Here is a 22,057-nt window from a genome sequence, read left to right on the forward strand (position 1 = left end):
GATTGTTAAAAAAAAAAAAAAAAAAAAAAAAGTTGATATAAAAATGACATTCAAACAAGTGTTGAGAAAGTCTGCTCTTGTCTTTATGTGCCTGTGACTTTCAGGCTGGAATGTTCTGGGTAGTATTCATCTCGCTGACTTGAGGCTTTTTTATTGTAGACATCTACTTCTGGGCTGCTCGTTCTGGATTCACTTTCTAGTTGCTTAGGGGGACAGCTGAGTTGTAGGTGTCTTCATCTGAAAAGTTTTTCAGTCCTTTTTAGCTCTAGTAGATAAATAGTTGCCAGTAGGATTCAATTGATCTCATACATTTCTGAAAGGTCAGATGAATCATTCCACAAAAGTGCTTATTTCTCTGTTGTGACTATAAAGAGAGTCTAGACAGCTAGTTCAGATGTCTACGTTTTAGACATTTGTGTTTGCTGAGATGATTCCTATCTTTCAAATGTAGTTATACTTCAAATGGAACTAGAAACTCTCAGCGGCTTTGGTCATTAAACCCCAGATTTTTCATTTGGGGCACCTAAAGTCTTAAGGTATGTCTTAAATATTGATCTGAATAATCCATTTCTGGAGTAAGTAGACATAATATCCATTACATTAGGTGAAGGATGAGTCTGCTAGTGCCTGTCTGTTCTAGAGCACTATGTTATAGAAAGAAAAACATAATAAATGTAGTGTAAAAGAAAACTGTTAAAAGATTTAAATAATTTATTCTCTGAAGTTTGTACAATAATGTAAAGAGCAAAATGTAACTATATGCTTAATATAAGCTTGTGAATATAAGCTTAATATATGCTTAATAAAAGTTTGTGAAGTATTAAAGTGCAAATAAATAAATTGATAGATGGGGCATTAGGGAAGATAGTATTATGAAAGATGATAGGAAAAGGATATAAGAAAGAAATGATGTCAACAAAATCTAATCAGTTAGATGGAACTGAAATTAAGAGAATAAAAATACTTATGAAAATGTTTGCATTCTCAAATGAAAGGAGGAGGCAGAGGAAGATAAAGGCATGTTTGTGTAGATAAGCAACAAAAGTTATGGCAGAATGTCAATAGCTTTGATGTTGGGGCAAAGCCAAACAGAATTGGTGTCATGTACACTTGTATGGGACAAGTTTACAATGAATTGATTAATCAGCACAGTCATAGGCTACTGTTCCAGAAATCCTGGGAGAATAACAGAGCTTTAATTATTTGGTTTTTTGCTGTGGAAGCTACCACTTTGCAAGGTTTTCTTATCTCAAGAATACTAGCAGCATAGGGTAAAATAAACACTGTCTAGTACTCACAGACCATCTCTGACTATCTTTACGAGAAGACTTAGAGACAGTGACCAGAGGCTGAAATGGCAAATGTAGATAGATTTTCATTGTAATGCATGTAAAAACAGTCCCAACTTTACACGTAAAATGTTGGTTATTGAGCTGACCATCTTAACTCAGGAACAAGATCTTCAGTTAACTACAGATAGTTTTATAAGAATATCAATTTGGTGCTTAAGAGTAGACAAAGTGCTAGGAATTATTGGGAAGGGAATACCAAACATAGTATATCATTATGCTACTGCTGTTATTCTGCCCTCTTAAAACAAAGATACAGCCAAATTGGGAAAAGTTCAGAGGAAGGCAAAAAGTATTATCTAAAGTGGGTACCACAGGAAAAACAATTAAGAAACGAGAATTATTCAGTGTGGAGAAGAGCTTATTCAGTGGAAATATAACAAGGCTAAAAAAGCAAAATTATTACGAATGTGATGTGTTAGGGATTTCTTGTTTACTCACTCTTCCAGTGAAAAACCTGGGAAGTATCAAATGAAGTTAACCTGGTTCAAAGGCAACAAAAGAGAGTTCTTCATCTTTTAGCATCTGTCACGAGAAGCTCCACAAATTAACTATACAAAGATCACCTGCATTCAAGGGAAGACTGAATATGAAGATATTATCTCTGACTGAGGAAGTCCCTATGTCACATATTTTTGGAGGTTGGGAGATCATACAGGAGAAGTGTTCCTACATGCCTGCTACATTCTTCAACTCTTTTTGTTTGGATGCTGTTTTGGAGAAAGGATACATTTGCTCTGATCTAGAATGGTAGTTTTGTTAGAACCAATACTGATTTTAAATCGTATTTAATTGATTGTTCGAAAACAGGTTTAAAACAAAATTTTCAGTAGGCAAACTTGTAAAAAAAAAAAGTGTATGAAGATTCTTTATGAAAGTGTGCACAGTCACCAATGCATGGAAGACTGTTATAGGAAGTATGCCTTTAAATAATATATCAGTACCAATCTCTTTTTGGGAAATAAGGTCACTTTGATACACAGTGGCTAAGGGCAGAGGAGGAAAAACTAGAGGAGATGCAGCAGAGGACTAGAAAACCTTAAATTTAACTGTCTAATCTAGAAAAAAAAAACAGAAGCAAATGTAAAAGCAAGCTTTAACTAATTACGTTGTTAAGCTATGTTTCAATTTTAAGATCTAACAGAATAACTATTTCAAGAGTTGGTATCAGTTTCATAAGCTTTAGTTCTTAAAATGTTCTGACCATTTCAAATTGACACAAAGCTTTAAACTTCTCGATTTGAGATATTTTGTTTCAATTAATATTAAAATATATTTAAAAAGAGCTTTATTTAAAGAAAGTTATGTGAGCAGTAAGCCAAGACCATAATCTGTGTTGAGATTTTCAACATATTTTGAGGAAATAAGACGGTGTCTTCGGCACAGGCTCAATTGTGCCCTCTTTAAATAGTTAATTTTTAGCCATTGGGACTTACTATTTGCAGGATGGTATGTTAACTTCTTAATGTTGACTTGTGCTGCAGTTTATCATTTCTACTTGAGCTCTTACAGAGAGACTGCTATGTCTTTAAAACAATATTTTTATTTAGTTCTAAGGGGAGCAATTTAAGTGTTGTATTAAGAACTTTCCATAAAGACTCATGAACTCTAGCTGGTGGCCATTGCAAACCTTTAAGAAAATTTACACTGCTGTGCAAAAAGCAGTAGTTTTTTCTTCTTCTTTCAGACAGCCTAGATGTAACATTTAATCAGAGCAAAGCACTTAAGTGTTATAATCACCAGTGTTATATGGCAATACATTTCAAGTCAAGCAGTCTAGACACTTACCAGAGACAGAGACTTCTTAGGTCTGAAATGCAGATGGGACACCAGGCTCATTGTATTCCTTGTACTTAAGGGACAAGATCATTACAAAATACATATTGGTTGTAATATATTTAATTAGAGATGGGGGTTTTGGTGATATTGACCCTTCATTTTTCTTTACATTATATTGACTATATCTATTTCTAAAATTAGGCATGCAGCTTTCTCTTTGCTTTCTACAGAAAATCAGAATTTACAAAGATACTACTGCCTGCCCATGCTAAAATTTGATAAAGAGAAATACTTACTGTTCCTGACAGAGAAACTAATTGGCATTAAGAACATCTGATTTATTGCTTGGTATCCTAATATGTTTGTGAAGCACTTGGAAATCATGTTGGAAAAGGTTCTAATATATACAGCAAAGTACCCCTATTTATTAGATAATCAGTATTCATAACAAGCAATCAGATCCAACATCATTTTTCATCTGTTTGTTTTTTTATTTACTCCCTCTACATTCAGGTCACAGGCAGCATTCAATGAGACCAGCAGATCAACAAAATGAGAATGAAAAATGAGATTTGAAAGGACAGCTTTGGGAAATCAAGGAAATGCCTGACTCTGCTCATGGTTAGGAAAGCTATAAGGTATTTGTATTCTTAATCACTGATTTCTTCAGTGGTTTCTGTTCTTTTTTAATCCCAAATAGAAGCATACGTTTTTTAAAGCCTTAAAGGAGGTCCAGTATTATAATTTGACTGATTGATTGCTACAGTACATTTTCCAAAAGCTGTGTTTTCGCTGATGTCTGGTGGTAGTTTTTCTTAACAAAGCAGTGCTTGCACAGTAGTCTCAGATTGTCTCAGAAATACTCTGATAAACTTATCCTAGTAGACAGTACTAAATGTGGTTGTTATACTTGCCGGGCTTATTGTAATGATTGTGTTTTAGTTTTTGTTTTTTTTTTTCCTTGATGTTAACATCTTTAACATTCATAGAAAATAAAAATTACTTTTATCATTCTATCTGATCTCATATATATTAGTTCCTCAATGTTTATTATTAAGATCCCTTGAGATTTGGTTATGGATATTTCAGTTATGTTGTGCTGAAGATTTAGCACTTATATATTATGTCATGCTCCTCCCCTGTCTGGATAAATTGATACCAGTGTGAAGATTCCTTGATACTGTTCACACAAATACAAATCCTTTGTGTATTTGCTTAGATTGTTTTGCATTGTCTCTTTTCCCAAAATATTTAATAAGTAAGCAATTGCGACTGTGGAACTGAGAAGAACAGTGCTGTGAATTTTTTAGTTCTATTTTGTGAGATAGCCTTTGTAATTGTTTATTTATTCACTGGTTCATTTCACATAATCTTGCAAATGAACAAATCTAGGCTTTGGGGAACAGTTTTGTGATCAGGATTTCCAGGTACTGTGGGGATATATTTGAAGAAAGAAAACTTTTCTCAGAGAAGTATGTGAAATTCCAGAAAGAAATTTTCCAGCAAAAATGTGGATCCCCATTTTGAAAAAAGGAGAAGAGTGAGTGAAGAAAGAAAATGATGATTCCATGATTCAATGAAATAAATACAGACATAAAAGATAGGAATTTTGGAGTTAGCCTTGTATTCCTAAAGCTAATGGGTCTTAATCATGGTCTATGCTTACATAATATTATTCAAATATTATTTAATTATGAGGTAGCTGAATTGGTTCATTCAGTTGAATGATAAGCTGCTGTCCTGCTTTGAGAAACTAAGAAACTAAAGTGTAGAGAACTTCAGTCTTACAGATTTCAGATTAGCTGTTAATTTTGAATGTGTCAATTTGGGTGTGCTAAATCTGAGATAAACAAGAATGAATCAGAGAAAAGTCTCCACTGAGCTTAGGACTTTGTGTTGTTTATCCCCTCCCCCCAAAACGCTGAGTACTCAGAGCCTTCTGAAAGCAGTAGAATCTGCAGGTGTTCAGTACATGTGAAGCTGAACTTGTCAGCAAGTATTAACAGACACTTGGAAATTTTGGCTAGTCACAAGCCATTTCCTCCCTTTACTCATGTAGCATAGGCACTCTTGAAGTTAACAATAACAGGTATTAAGGTACTGCAGGAAAAACCAAAACTTGCAGAACATGGCCGGTAATGATTCATAGAGATCCCATTGCTTTTCATTCTTTCAGGAGTAAGGCTAGCTAGCTCATTAGCAGTCAGACTGCCTGTATCTTTTTCATAGTTTCTGTTAACTGCTCTGATTCTGAGCCAGATCTCTGCTGATGTAGTTTTGTGTAGGGGAGCTACAGCAACTGGCTGTGACAAGACTCAGACTTGGGATTCTTTTTTCTTCTAAACTGCTGTCAATGCTGGGTACTTTTTAGTCCAGTTCATCAAGCAAAAGAATAATGGGAAAGGGTCTATGGTCTTTACTTTTTTTTCCCTCTTTTACTCAGCAGAACATTTTGTGGATTTCTTATAAAAGTAAATGAAAAAGTAGCCTCAGTTAACTGTGTTTCCAGAAGAAATGCAGTTTTCTTATATAAAGACATATTCTGATAAGGAGAAGCATACCTATTTTCTAGCAGGAACATCTGCAATTTGAAAAGTGAGAAGGAACGAGAAAAGGGCTATTAAATCCATCCAATTTGAAAGGCAGTGATATAGGTTCTGTAAAAAGGTAAATTTTAAAATACATATGTCTTGCAATGACATGAGTAAGTGTAAATTTTAAATCATTTCTAAAAGTACGCAGAAATAAGAAAATAATAGGAGGAAGACAAATAAAGGTGTGATGAGTCCTCTTTGCTTGTTTCTTTTCCTTCTCTCATTAACCTCTCTAGTTCCTCACTTGAACACAGTTCGCCAGTGTAAGTTGCTTTTTGCTGTCAGTGCTTTTGTTATTTTTGTTATATTCACTGATACTATGTTCACTCCTGAAAGGTACTGAGCCAACTTTTAGCTACTATATTCTTTCTGAAGTGCCTTTTCTTACCACTGCATCTGAATGTCTAATGAGTATTATCATCACATTCATGCATAATCCTTTTTGTGCCCTCCATTCTTGGAGGCTGTACTGAGAATTTTCCTCTAGAGGTAGGCTGGAATTTAAGATCCTCAGTACCCCTTATGAGCCACACAACATCTTACTGGGTCTGACTCATTAATGATGTCTTCAGCAGTTGTTCAGATAATGTGGACCATCAAATAAATAAGTTAGCTGCTACTTCCACCTACCAATGCAAACATTTGTTAGCAATAAATATGATAAAGTAAGGCTGTGTCTATACTAGTAAGTTAAAAACTCTCCCAGGCACTAACTGGCACATAATGTCCTGTATCTGTGTTATTAAATTCACTTAGCCTTCAAAAACAGGATGGTTGTGTGCAAACTCCCTATTAGGAATAGTTCCTGGAACACTGCCTCCCAAACCATGCTTGCACATTCTTTGGGAGAGGGCTACCTGGTACATGACAGAATTGTTTTGGGGAATATTTTGACAGTTTGCATGTATAGGCATATAAGCTCAATGTTGAGAGATGTTCTTGGATATTGTTTACAATCAGTGTGCCTTAGGGAACTAGAGGGGTGGCAGTCTACTAGAAATCAGCAGGAAAGTATCTCAGTATGCACATTTTGAATTCCATATATGTTCTATGACTGGGTAGATATTTGAGTTGAGGGCTGATTTTTACTAGCAAAGCCTGGGTTAATGTAACAAATAATGGAACTTACTGCAGATCTTATCGAGTGCAATTTTATAACATTTTTTATATATATATATATATGTATGTATATATGTATGTATATATGTATGTATGTAATATATAACGTGAAAATCAATGATAGCAGTGCTGTTTTTTGACCCCAAAGGTTAAAAGCAGAATACATGTTACATATTCTTTACTCAAGAAAACTCATAGAAAACAAAAGGATGTATAGAACTCTGGAGCTGAACCTGTGTAACTCATTAGTGTTCTTTCAAGGTACGACTTGTGGTCATTAGCATAGCACTCCCTTCCTGTGGCTCCTGGACAGTCGCAATGCGAGTTGATTCTTCTTCAGCAGTTTCCCACGTGCTCCCCACCTTAAGTGCTAATAAGGCCTAGCTTCACTACGCCTAACTAGGCAATACATGCACAGGCTGTTACATCTGCAGTGTCCACAGTGACCTGAGACAGAGAGAAATATGCTTAAATTGCTGTTTTCTGCATTGCTACAGTGGGCTGTTAGAAGCAGAAGACCATCCCTACAGGCTGCCTATTTTCCTCTCTCCCTTAAACTGTTGAATTAAACCACCTTGCAAACATGAGAAGCTGAAAGGACTAGAAGATAGTTACCTCCATCCAGTAACGAACAGGTGAAGGAATACCTTCCGACTAAACAGTTAATGTTGGTATAAGGTTGATGTAAATTTATGAGAACGGGAACTGGAGTCCACTAAGCATAATCTAAAATTTTGGAAGGCTGTAAATGGAGGTTGAAAATTGCATTAGCAGTTTTTCAAAGCCATGATACCATCTGGCTCAGTAAGATAGTAACATGCTGAAAGTCATTCAAATCTGACTCTTTAAGAGCTTGAAGCTATGCTCACTCAGTGAATTAAAGAGCAGGCTTAAGACTCAATACAAGTATGCTAAGCACTATGGTGCATTTGGTTTCCATCAACTTTCCTGACTGTTACCAAAGGAGAATATAATGGTGTCCTGGACATAGCCTTCTGGAAGTGTAATCCTGGATATTTTACATGTGTATTAGTGTACTGTGAAATAGCAGATAGAACATTTGCACATTTTCCTGGCGTGGCACTTTTGTTTATTAATTGCCTTTACAGTGGAGTAAGGAATTCTAGTCTGTTCTGGGATTGGCAATTATTCATCATCTCAGAAGAAAGTTTTGCCCTTGATTGATAGTATACGTAGGGCAGTCCATTACTGCATCTGAACGAGAAACAAGAATATTCCACTTTTAGGAGAACTTCTTAGTTTTTATAGTGACCTGATGTTTGCATATGTGTTTTTTAGATGCATTTAGATACATCTGCTTTCTTGCAATAACTGAAGCAGTTCCTACAGGCCCTTATTGTTAGGCTCCTTCTGCAATGAAAAAATATTTCTTCTTCCAAAGAGCTCCTACTCTAAGAAGACCTACTGAAAAGAAACTACAAGTTTTTGTTCTTCAGTATCTCAGCAGATACCATGGTACATTGTCTTTGATGTTACGCATGCAAAATTAATCATGTCATCGTCTTAGTGGTTGAACTTCATAATTTTATAGCCGTTTTAATAATTTTACAACTACTTTATATTGTATATCCCTTAATCTTAAAAGGAATGCTAAACTCCTAGGCTCAGACTGAACCTTCTGTATAAAGGGGAATTTTAGATAGTGTGGAGATCTGCTTTGAACAGCAGAGTAAGATTTTTACCTCAAGGCTTCTGAATATAAAAAGAGGTGGGCACTTGCCTGGTAAAAGTTGTGATTTTTTCTCAGTTTTATGTATTTTTAAATGATTTTTCTGGAACTGAGGTTCACTGAGATATATTTTTTAATGATTTCAAGCATTAGCATTCTCAAACCTGTTAGTTAATCACTAACTTCACAGTAGTTTTGCTTGTGAATTGAAGCTCCTATTGAGTGACAGTATCTTTAAAATATAGTTAATTGTTTTCTTACTGTAATTATTTAAATTTCAACCATTTTAATCCTGCTTTTTTTTCCCCTAAAATATGAATAAATCCTTTGCCCATTGTTGTGTGGAGCTAATGGCATAGTGTTTTTCCCAGTATAAAATAGACTTAATCTGCTAAATAAACAAAGTCTTGAATATGAAAGAGTGGATTATAGTCTGAGGTGGGTGACACCATTTTTGCAGAAATCTGAAATAATTATCATCTGCAGCCCAGAGTCAGGGAGTGGTCTTCCATCAGCAATCTTAACCCACAAAGCAGCTTGTAAGTTTTACATCTTTACAGCTCTTACTCAGGGGGTTAATCACTGGGCATAATGCACAGTATTTCCATTTCTGCTGGTTGCTTGGGTATCTTTCTGAAAGAAAAATGTACTTTGAGTACTGGGCTCAACTCAGTTAGTGGTGAGGTTCAGTGAACTGTCTTATGTGAGAAATCTGAGTAGATAATGATAATGGTCCTCTCCAGTCAGGAAACCTACCTTTTTTGTGTTCAGCATAAAAAAAATCTGGATCTTGATTTCTTGGTATTAGTTATCCTGAAGTTTAGAGCCCAGACTCACAGAAGTGTTGATTTGAGTAAGTATATGGATCATTAAAGCCTATGATTAACCTGTGCCTTTGGTCACTTTAACACTCTATAATCAGAATTATTTAGATTTATATTAATTGGGTTGTTTTTAATTGAAAAGCTTGCAAATAAGATGTTTTTTCAGTCGACATGTCTAGTTTCTTTCAGGGCAATTTCAGGATCATTCTGAAGGCTATGCTCACAGGGTATGCAGAAACCAGACTACAGATACTTAGTTGTGAAGGCTCAGTGGAATCTGTCTGTACAAACAGCCTGGTGGATTAATACACTGCTAGTAAAGGTCTGCATTTCCCTGCTAACTATAATATTTTTGCCCTTAAGCTAGCTTCTCAGACCCCGAGAGCAAGCTAATGCTGCATAGGCAGTAATGCGCTGTCAGTCGTCTGCTAGCCTGCAGAGATCTGGAGAAGAAAAGCCCAGTTTATGTCTGTTCTCCCCAAGCAACTCTCTCTGCCCTGCAGGAATTCAGTACAGTAAGGCTTGCACTCCTGTATCTGAGAGAATAAATGAGAGAAAGATGGAAGACAAAATAGCAGAAGAAGTTAGAATACCTTTACGCTGATTGCGGTTCCTTTCAATAACCTCCTTGTATCTTCCCTTTTCTATGGGGAGAAAATGACTTGGAGGTTAGTGATATGAAGTATGGGGCCTCTGAGCATTATCAGTCTGTGGGAAGATTCCAGAGCTCCTTTCTCTTATCTTTGTGCAGCATAGTGTCTGGGTAGGAAAGCAAAGCCCCGTAGTCAGTCATCCTTGGCAGAACAGAAAGCTGTTGAAGAAATTATAAAACAAAAGTAGTCATAACTGCTGAGTGTTGAATTCATTTATCTTTTAGTTTCTTCTACTTTTAAAAATAAAAAAGTGCTGTCTTTTAAATTTTTGATATTAAATAAGTGTTGGAGTTAAGTTGGAAAAAAAGCCAACCCATATTCATGCCTCCTATCTGTGGAGAAAGCTGAAATCTTCTAGGGAAGCACTTCCCAGTTCTATTGTGTTTCCAGCTCTGAGGATGTAAAATGTTGGCATTTTTTTTGTCTATATAGGTAATGAACTGAAAACACCAATAAATAACGATTTTTGGAAAACTATGCAGCTGCAATAGCCCTGAGACACTGCCTCAGGGAAATGTGTTCCTCTGTAGAAAAAAAGGCAGTACTGCAGTACTTTCAAGTCTTTTAAACAGATTCAGCTGGCCGTGAGATGGTGCAGTACAGGAGACATCTCAAGGATTTTTGTTGTGTGCAATGATTTTAAAAATTGAACTTCTTCCTAAAAGTAAAGGAATGGAATTTTGTTGGTGACTTTACTGAGGTTAATTGCTCTTCATGGTGGATTGTTAAAATTTGATCTACAAAAACTATTCATTCTAAAAATACATGAAAATAAGAGGCATTATGCAAAAAGGGGAATAAAATGACGTCTCTACCCTCTATATAAATATAAGAAGCAGATTAAACAGCTACTGATCTTAGAAGCATCAATATATGCAAGAAAAAGCTAGACTTAAACCAGACCAGAAAGTAAACACCTGGAGGATTAGGGAGAAAAAAAGGAACGTGATACAGAAATGCAGAAATTTTATTGTTGCTTTATATTATCTAAGAGAACCTCTCATTTTCCTTTCTACTGAAAGTACTATATATAAATAACAACTAACGAAGGGACTGTTCCTTTTTGTTTTTAAGGAGAAATAGGGTAGGATTTTCTGTCATTAAATGCAGATGTCTCAAATCCGTGCTTAAGAGAAGAGTAGGGTTCTGAGCAGTAGCTGATAATGAAAGAGAGGGCAGCACTCATCTGCAAACTCATCAGCCAGTAGAAACTTTGGCTGAGGTAGGACAGACCTTCACTGCATATATCTTCTATAGATTTTAACATTATCCCTGCAGAAAAAAAATCTCACCTGAATTTGGAAGTGTGTTGTGCCCTACGCAGCTAGGATGAAAGTTTAGAGCTCAAGTTCTGGTGTAACCCTTGCTGGAGTTTGTGTACTTCCACAGGAAAAATTAATGTGGGGTCACTTCAGTCTAGGAATGTTTCAGTGGCTTTTTACAGCTCTCTCTGAGGTAACAGGCTGTTCCCAAACCATGCACACAGCAAGGTGCAGAAACTGTCAAGAGCATCTCAATGTGTGTATGGTTTTGCTGTGAAGACCGTGCATCTGGGTTCACTTAAATGGCAGTGGGCAGAAATTGAAGCACAGGAGGTTCCGCCTGAACGTGAAGGGGAATTTCTTCACTGTGAGAGTGACAGAGCCCTGGCACCACCCAGAGAGGTGGTGGAGTCTCCTTCTCTGGAGATCTTCAAGGCCTGCCTGGATGCAACCCTGTCTACCATGCTCTAGGTGACCCTGCTGAGCAGGGTGGTTGGACTAGGTGATCTCCAGAGGTCCCTTCCAACCTTACTGATTCTATGATTCTATGAAATAGGTATTGCACTGTTCCTTTGGGAAACTTGGAATCACAGCTCTGCTATCCCTCCAAAAGCAGCGAGTATTCTGCTGTCTGTAAGGTTAGTTATGAGAAATGGCTGTTGCATAAATATTCTCCGTTTTGTGAAACCTTGAGTCCACAACTCAGTCGTGCCTAGCCTTTATGCTGAGTGCTTGGAAGAAGTATTTTTATGCCTCCTTCTAAGTGATGTGCCCCTTTCCACAGCCAGGCACCAGTCTGACTTTTGGTGACTGATATATGGGCATGGGAATGCAATTTATTTGTGTCACTTTTTTCTTTACATAATGCATCTAGCTTTCTATCAATATCAGAGTATAACTGAGTAGGGCTTGGTATTTTTAACAAAGAGCATTGATTCATTTTTGTGGAGCTCATTAGGAGCATGATCATACATCCATACACATATCCTATTAGGCATATAATAAAATATGCAATGCAATTAGCTGTTGGGCACTGATGAATAAGCAGCATAGTATCTTTATTCCAAATTGTGTGCTGCTGTTTATTATTTCTGGGACTGCAGTTCTCTTTCCTCGTCTGATGCATTCTGAGTCATACAAAACACATCCTCATTGAAATGGGGTGCACAGCAGCGAGGGCTGTCATGCTAGTTCTGCACCATTAGGTAATTGTTTGAGTCTTTCTAGTGGAGATGTCTGTTACTCAGGCAATACAAAAAGACTAGAAGGATGTGGGCGTCTAGTGGGGGGGATTCAAAGTTAGAGGAAAAATACCTTTTAGAAAAACTTCAGCCTGAGCTTGCTTATTACAAACTCACCAGTATTTCTATTTTTAAAAATGTAGAAAATAATTTGAGGTATGAAAATGATTGCTCATATGGAGAACAGATTCTCTTCAATACAGTGAAAAAGGTCTGTGAAGATTTATGTATGGAGATTTGGGGCCCAGTTCTGGTAATGGGTCAGTTCTCAAGGCTGACATTAGTGAAATGGTGTTTGAAAATGTGTATCAGAAATCACAAACTGGGTTTTAGTAGTTTGTGAGTTTTATGGATTAACTCAATAGTACCATTGGTAATAGAGCACAGGCAGCTGTTACTCATTGTTCTTCATCCATCAGTCTCATTTGGTAAGAAATTTAATAAGATATATTTTGGTTTACAAACGGGGTTCTGTCTGTGTGTCAAAGGTTGAATTTGAAGCAGTGATAGCACTACAGTAAATATATTTTAAATTAATTTTCTCATCTGCAGACTAAAAATCAAAAGCTGTTTACTCAGAATGATGCAGCCTACTCCTCTACTAGTTGGAGAGGTATCAGATTAAAACAGCCACTAAGGATAGTACATCAGAAATGACATATATAGTCCGAAAGGAGGGTATTTATTCAGGGATCAGGCACTTCCTAACCCTGTGCTGTGAGCTAGTCAAGAAGAATATTATCGATAGCTGAAAAATCACCTCTTCCTTCACGTTACTGATGACAGAAGAATATAATATCTTGATAGCTCATTTGGAATGAGAAGTAGAGCAGAACAGAATTGCTGACATTAAATATGCTTTATTTTTAAAGCATTGGTTAAATTAAAATTGATTTGCTTTGGTAGCAGCAGGGACTTGTATTAGATAGAAGCATGAACGGAACTGCATAAACAGCAAGGAGTGAAACAAAAAAAGCCAGAACATAACACTATTAATGAAAATATTTAAAATTAATGTAAAAAATATTATTGGTATTCCTTTCTTGGGAACAGAGTACTGTAAAGAAAAAATGCATTAGTCTATTTTCCATATAACAGAGCTGTTATTTATTTGGAATCCTTTTTTTTACTTTGAAATACCTTGCATAGCTGTAAATTATGAGAGTCTTTTTTTTTAACTGTGTAGCTTTCAGTAAAATCCATTATCAGTTCTTTGTTTGAATTCAGTTCACATCATCTTCTCATAGGCTATAAAGAGGTTCAATCTGTTCCAGAACAGTAATCACAGTCCATTAAACTCTGTTCCCTGTAGTCTTTGTTCCCAGTTACATGTGATACTGTAATTGTGTGTGTATAAGAGGGAAAAAAATCTTTAAGCAGCCTTGCAAAATCATCATAAAGATTTACTAGTACAGGAAAAAATATACTTACCTTCCTTTTAGAACGATGATAATTTCCCCGAATTACTGGCCCAGTTAAAAAAATCCTGGAGCGGCAGGTCTTTGCAATATTGTATCTAAAAGAGGTATTCATATATTAACTCATTAGTGTTCTTGATTGCGAGCTTAATCTGCATGCCATGAAGTGAAGCCAGAAAAAGACATGTTCAGCTTCTTGTAAAATACCCTCTCCTATTAACTTCAGAGATAACAGAGTTCATGATCTAAAAGGTTGTTTCTGTAAATTGAAGGCCTGATATTTTTTTGCCACATCAAACCAGTTTTGCACAGCTGTAACTCCATTGATTTCAGCAGGGCAGATCATAAATCTGGTGTGAGATCATGTGGACTTTGGTAGAGTTAAGTTAAATATTAAATACAGTAATAAAGAACATTAGAAGAAAGCTGCAACTCTGTGCGGTTTTTAATGTGTTTTCTTAATAGTGAGATGAAGCTTTTCAAAGACAGGAGCTGAGCAACCTGTCTGATCATAGTAGTTCAGAGGGCTGCAAAAGAAGCAACCCATGTTATTTTTACAGAAAAACCATGTTCTCAGAAAAGTAGAGCATATTGTGGAAAGCTTCAAGAAGCTAGGGTATTTTGATTGTTATTTACCTACGCAAGAAAATTGTGCTCAAATGAGGAACACTAAATCAGTTTTACCAGAAATGTGGGTGATCTGATTACCATTTTTAGACCTATGTCATTGATATGTTTGATTTGAAACAAGTTAGTTTAGTTTCAGTAGGCTACTCATATAAAGTTCAAATCTTTACTTGTTTGCTGAAATAAGCTCAGTGTGTTCTGCTAGGCTTGAGCCTGACAGACTCAGAGCTGATAGGCTTCAAACTTTGCACAGTATGGCTTGAGATCTTGAAAACCTTGGGTCTTTTGTGTAGGCTCGCATTGCCCCACAGCCTACTGAATGGTAAATTTATGCAATGTTGTTCCAGCCAGTTTTAATTCTCTCTCTTACCCTTAAAGGAAAAATACTTAAAATTTAGTGGAAAGATCACTACAACAAGTTTCAACAGAGAGCTCTGATGCTGGCTGGTAAGAGAATGGTTGGGAGAGCCTTTTAGCAACATTATTCTACTGGGATTCATAGGAGCACAGCCTCCTTCTTTCAAGGCATCAGGGACTCCCTGGCGTTTGTGTTAGTGTTCCTCTTGAGGAGTTTCAGCTCATATAGAAACATGGAAAGGAACTTGCAAAGATAATACATGGGGAGTTGCTGTAAGTATTTCTCTCTTTATACAAACAAGCACAAAGTGCAGTGTCTACCTATTTTTTCTTCCCAAAACAAATGTTTTACTGTTACTTTCTAAAAAGGATGAATACCTTCCAGCAAACTATTATTCCTGAGGAAACATACAGAAAAAAAGCAGTGTGTATGCATGGAAGAAAGACAAAGGTTTTGCAGAGAAATAGATTTCAATTTTTTTACTCTATACTTTATTATGTTATAAAAAAGAAAAGATTATTTTATGACAAATATTTTGATAGTGTCCTTTTAAACGGAAGCTTTGATTTTAATATATTTAATTTGTAGCATGATTTGACTGTGAAACAGACATAGTAATTATCTGGTCTGTTCTTCCTTTTTTGTATAACAAATTTGTTTAATTGGGAATTAACTAGCAACTATCCTTGATGTGTATTGGGGTAAAATGGAAAGGATATTGACTGAAAAAAAATGCTTGTGTTACACAGTGGACAGACGAAATGATATGTTCTGTGGTCTTCATTTACTGCAGCTGGGGAAGTCATTTATGAAAGGCAAGGGATATACTGGTTTATGTTCTATTAGGAAATATGGTTCAGATGGACAACTTAAACTTGTGTAATAGGGTAATGGACATGGTTAGAAACATGATTAAAAGATCAGCTAGAAGTGCTGTCCTGGCGCATCTGAGCATGGTCTTAACCTATTGTAGATATGAAATATTTCATTTCATATTGGTTTCTTGTTTGATCAATGAGGGTTAGTTCTGGACAAAGGAAATTCTGTAAAATGTACATGCTATGTGGATCAATGCTTTTGTCCATGGAAGTCTGATACGTGTAAAATATTGCAATGTAGCATGCGTATATATACTATATGTAATAAAACACTGGCAGTAGAAGGTTAAAATTCAGTCTTACATTTCTGTTGAGAAGAGCTTCTGATTTCAGTTTGGTTTGAATACAAGCCTTTGATAACTGTATATATATAATGAGATTCTCAGTTCCATATCTTACAAGTTTAGAGAAAAATCAAGGAAGACTTCATATGTATGCATTGAGTTTTCAAGACATATGTTTCTTATAGTCTGACTGCGTAGTCAGACTATGATAAGCATGTCATAAGATGTGCCACATATCAAGAACTGAGCCTAGCTCCTATGGTAAAGTTCATTTTAGGGATTTCAGTATGATATTTTGGAGTGGTATTATTAGCTGTTCCTAAATTTACCCAACATTTCCCATTATGAAAGTCTTGCTTAGAATTAGCTCAGACTTTGATTGCTTGGTCTGAAGTTTTTCCAGTAGGTCATTTACTTCAGTGTGATACTTTTTTTCAGCCAGTCTTAAGAATAAAGACAAAAAAAAAAAAAAACCCTTTTCTGCAGTGCTTAGAATAAAGGTAAATAAAAATTATTTTATTTGATATTCCTGTGCCTTCTTGGAAGGAATTAAAATTTGCCATAGGAATAGCCTTTGAGTCAAAGGCATGCTTCTTTGGTTTGGATAACATTCTGTTATCCATTTCTGTTCATGTAAATCCATGAAAAGTTCTAATCTACATATGCATAAGCATTTTAGTGTTAATGAACTCAAATTGCAAAAAATCATAGAATTGTAGAATCAGTAAGGTTGGAAGGGACCTCTGGAGATCATCTAGTCCAACCACCCTGCTCAGCAGGGTCACCTAGAGCGTGTTAGATGGGGTTGCATCCAGGTGGGCCTTGAAGATCTTCAGAGAAGGAGACTCCACCACCTCTCTGGGCAACCTGTGCCAGGGCTCTGTCACTCTCACAGTGAAGAAATTCCCCCTCACAGTCAGGCGGAACTTCCTGTGGTTCAGTTGCTGCCCCTTGCCTCTCATCCTGTCACACGGGACAACTGAAAAGAGTTTGTCCCCGTCCTCTTGACACCTTCCCTTCAGGTTCTTATACACATTGATAAGATCCCCCCTCAGTCTTCTCTTCCCCAGGCTGAAGAGGCCCAGCTCTCGCAGCTGTTCCTCCTAGGGCAGATGCTCCAGCGCTCTGATCATCCTCGTAGCCCTATGCTGGACTCTCTCCAGTAGCTCCCTGTCTCTCTTGTACTGGGGAGCCCAGTACTGGACACAGCACTCGAGATGAGGCCTCACCAGGGCTGTGTAGAGGGGGAAGATCACCTCCCTCGACCTGCTGGTGACACTCTTCCTAATGCACCCCAGGAGACCATTGGCTTTCTTGGCCACAAGGGCACATTGCTGGCTCATGGTCAGCTTGTCATCCACCAGCACTCCCAGGTCCTTCTCTGCAGAGCTGCTCTCCAGAAGGTCAGCCCCCAGCTTGTACTGGTGCCTAGGGTTATTTTTCCCTAGCTGCAGACTGGGCACTTGCCCTTGTTCAACCTCAGGAGGTTCCTCTCCGCCCAACTCTCCAGCCTGTCCAGGTCTCTCTGAATGGCAGCACAGCCCTCAGGTGTATCAGCCACTCCTCCCAGCTTGGTATCATCAGCAAACCTGCTGAGGAGGCACTCTGTCCTCTCCTTCAGGTCTTTGATGAAGAAGTTGAACAGGATGGGACCCAGGACTGAGCCCTGGGGGACGCCACTAGCCACAGGCCTCCAACTGGACTCCATGCTACTGATGATGACCCTCTGAGCTCTGCCTTTCAGCCAGTTCTCAGTCCACGTCACTCTCCACTCATCTAACCCACACTTCCAGAGCTTCTCTAGAAGGTCTGTCAGGTCTGTCCTGGTCTGTCAGGACAGGCCGGCTTCAAGCTCATACAGCTCCTAATACTGACAAGACCATGCATACGACATGTAGGCAGAGTAATTAAGTCAGGCAGAATGAGGAGGCTGTGACTGGAAGGAGAACCCTGAATGCCAGACTCATTAAACAAGGAGAATAGGAGTAGGCTGGAGGTCATGAACTGGTGAAGGTGGGACAAGAACTTGTTGAAAGGAACAATGCAAGAGGTCTAGGCTTAGAGGAATGGGTTAAAAATATACATCCATTGAAGAAAACTATATTCTGAAATGGTATCAAGGATTTAATTCCTCTAGGTCAGAAGATGTAAAACATGCTGACAGAGATGCTAAGAGAATGCCAGCCTAACTGAGCTTACTCTGTTTAAGTGACAGAGGTATGACTCATGGAGGTGTCACTAAGATAATGTATGATGGGATTTTGGATTTTCAGTTTTCTTTCATTAAAACTTAATTGTGTGTGTATTTACTGTATTAAATTCTCACAAAGTTGAGATCACAAAAATAAAAAATTAAGGTTGCCGTTTTGTAGATGATCTTTACAACTGTCTTTAATTTCAAGCTCACCTTCTGTTATATTTTCCAGATTATAGATGATAGTGTATGATGATAGTATGGGAACTCTTGTTTGTAGTATCCTGCCTCATTTATTGCAAGAAATGAAAGCTTCACACTGAATTTGACAAGGGATTGTAGGAAGCGTTTTAGATATCTTGTAAATAAACTTTACAGAGTTTGTATCAGTTGCATCAGTTGCAGTTGCAGTCATTTGAGATTCCCTAAATTATCCCACTTGGCCTTGAATTGCTAGTTTAGAAGGACAGGAATTTTCTGTAGATCCTGTGTCATATCTGACTACCTTGTGCAGATATAATATATATTCTACAGCATAGCACTAGATACCTGTGATTGAGCAACTGAATTGGGACCCCAATCTTTACAAAGCACTCAGATATTAAATTCGTGACTATACTGAAAAAATTCAACAGATTTTTAATACTTTTTTTGATATCAGACAAAGGTTTGAATGGAGTGGTGTAAATTGGATTTAGCATCCTTGCACTAAACAATATACAAAAAACAAAATAGCTAATTACTAAATGAGCATAGGCCATTCAGTGTGGAATGAGATAAGTGCCCCATATGAAAAACAGCAGAATAGGAATGTAATTCATTATCTTCATACAAAGGCCTAAGTCGCCAGAAACTTGCATTCTAGGTCCTATGCCTTTGAATCTATTAATGGTTTTAGCATGGAAGCATGCAATATAAAAGTGAGAAAGACTGGCTTTGTTTTCTCTGATCTCAATGAAGTTGGCAACAGAGTACCTCACTTGTAATGTGTTGTAATGTGTTGTAATGTGTTGTAATGTGTTGTAATGTGTTGTAATGTGAAGTGATGCTGCAGATTGAAGTCTATGTGGTGAAGAAAAGCCTTAAATATATCCTTCCAAAGAGCTTATATCCAAATGTCTCAATTAGTGTCATGGACCCTCTCGTAATTATTGTAAATATAAAACAGTGTACAACATACAAATAGCAACATACAACCATTTAAGTTTAGGAAATACTACAGGTGTATAATATTTTAGAAATGTTCAGATCATCAAGTATCATCAAGAAATATCAGCATACACATGTACAAAGGTTAAGCTTTTAGGATACAAATACTGACCGAGGTAGTCAGTTCCCTGTTTGTATTCAGAGCACCTGGGAATAGGAGGGTTGCTTTGTGTGATGTTTATTCTCCCTGTCTCAATTCTGAGGCTGCCCAAGTCTTTGTTTACCTTATGGTCTAACTGAAGATGTGCTGGGCCATTTCAAGCTGTGTCTGACTGCTAAAGCCACTGTGAAGCTGTTGTGGCAGCTAGAAAATGCTGTGACACTGAGGAACATCAGCTTTATAGACTTACATTTTGATTCTTAAATGCCATTTTACATTCCCCTACACTAAGGGGAAAAGACCATAAGAAAAATTATACCAACTTCATGGCAGCTAAAAATTCGCCGTAAGCAACGAAATCTTCATATAGCTGCTGTTTAAGTATTCAGGATGATCTTTGCTTCTACAGCGGTGTAATACCCAAAGTCTGATCCATAGAATGCAGCAGAAACAGTAGTTTTGCTTTTGATTGGCAATTTGCCACCATTATTTTGGAATTACAAAGATAAAAAACAATTGGGTATAAATGGCAAATAAAATGTTAATTTGAGTATCTGATCTTCCCTTGCTTTCCCTCTTCGTTTTTTCCCCGTTTCGCACTTATTTTTGGTTGGAAATCAAAGGAAGGGTCCAGAATGCTAAAAGCTTTTCTCACAGCAGTGTGTGTATATACTTGTGTGTGTTATGAAAGCTTGCACTGATTGCCTCAGCAGGAGCTGGCTTCAGGGAACAAAAGCTGTTTTCTCCCCCTGCCATTTCCTGCTCAGAAATTCATCTTGCATGCGTACATGTGTACACACACATACACACGCACATACACACAAACAGCCCCTCAAAACATAATTGGGGCTGTAATGCACCTCCCCTTCAGTGTGTTCCCCATATTTCTCTGTGTCAGTTAATACCTTAGTTGTAAATGTAATCTTTTTGCTTCTGCAGCTTTAAGATTTTATTGATTTCATGTTTCAATAAACTTTTAAAATCTTTTTGACCATGTGATTTTATCTAATACAGCAAATCATTGGTCCTTCTCAGAGAGAATGGGGTATGTCTGTTCTTTTTTTTTTTCAATAGAAGCTGTACGAGATGAGGTTTTCTGTTTGACAGCACAGAATGAGCAAGTTGAGGTAGAAGTACTAGAAGTCAGCTAAGGAGTTGTAAGGGGAAAACTGGAAAGGAACATCAAAATGAGACCTCAGCAATCTGAATTCCGTCATCTGTGGCAATGTCCAAATCAAGTGACAGTGTCAAAAATTCCAGCTTAAAGAGCTGTGTATAAACAATTGCAGGCATGCCAATTAAGGCTAGGTTTGGAAATTACAGCCTTGCTGACAGTTTTAACCTTTTTTAAACCTGTGCTTCTTAAATCAATGTAATGGAAATTTAGATGAGGAATTGAATGGATAGTTTCATTTCTTGGGCATGCAAATTCAACATGTTTTTTTGTCTGAAGTTTTGCCCTATCTGCAGAATGGAAGGCATACATTTTCAAATGGAACCAAGTAAGGAATTTAGAAGCATCTTCCTTTATAGCTACAGGCTTGGTTAAAGTATAAAATTGTCAGGCAGAATTTGAAAAAAATAGCTAGTAGTAACTGAAATACATTGTCATCCAAATTCTGGGCAAGATAATAGTACCATACTGGCATATACATCTTTTGAACCTTTTGTGGAAATCTCAGTCAGCATTTCCATCTTCCACAAAGACGTCTGAGGGATATTTGTTAAATCGCTGAACTGTAATAGCTAGTTCTTCTTACAGCTTTTTTTTTTTTTTTTTTTTTTTGGAGACAAACTCTGTAATTCCTGATATGGAGGAAGAGGTGAGAAAGAAAAAAATCTTAAATAAAACGAAAGATTTTTCTTGCTTTGAATGAAAGAGGAGAATATGTGGTAAAATTACAGTATCCAAGGTGCTACTGCTTCCAGTCCTTCACAGGATATTACTGGCATTTGAAATTCCATCCACAAACTGATTTAGTACTCTGTAAAATGCAGCTATTTTTCTATTTTTGTAATGGAAAGAAAATTATAACTGAATTTTAACTGAAGAAGACCCTCAGATTAGTGTAGAGAAATCTTGGAATAGGATTGCCTTGGGTATTAATATGTCAGTTTTCAGAGGGGTTCTGGATGAAACTGTCAGCTGCTCTTCAGTCAAATCAACATTACAAGCCAGTGTCTAATACCTTTCTTGTAAGCGGCTGTTGGAAACATCATTTCTTCTTGAGCCTCAGTTGTCTGCTCAAAATGGCTTTGTCAGCTTTTGCAGAGTATGGAGCCAACGAAGTGATGATTTCCTGGCTGAAGCATTTAAATAAATTGTAAAACGAAAATTTTAGGTTTTGTTTATTTCTTAGCATGATTACACATGCCAGTCTGTGACCAGTCTTCCATCTGATAAAAATTTGGAAGCATGAGTGAGAAAAAAATAATTTGAAAGCATGAGTGAGAAAAAATGAAAGAACAACATGCTGA

This window comes from Rhea pennata, chromosome Z (assembly GCF_028389875.1).
Source record: "Rhea pennata isolate bPtePen1 chromosome Z, bPtePen1.pri, whole genome shotgun sequence".
Lineage (NCBI taxonomy): Eukaryota > Metazoa > Chordata > Aves > Rheiformes > Rheidae > Rhea > Rhea pennata.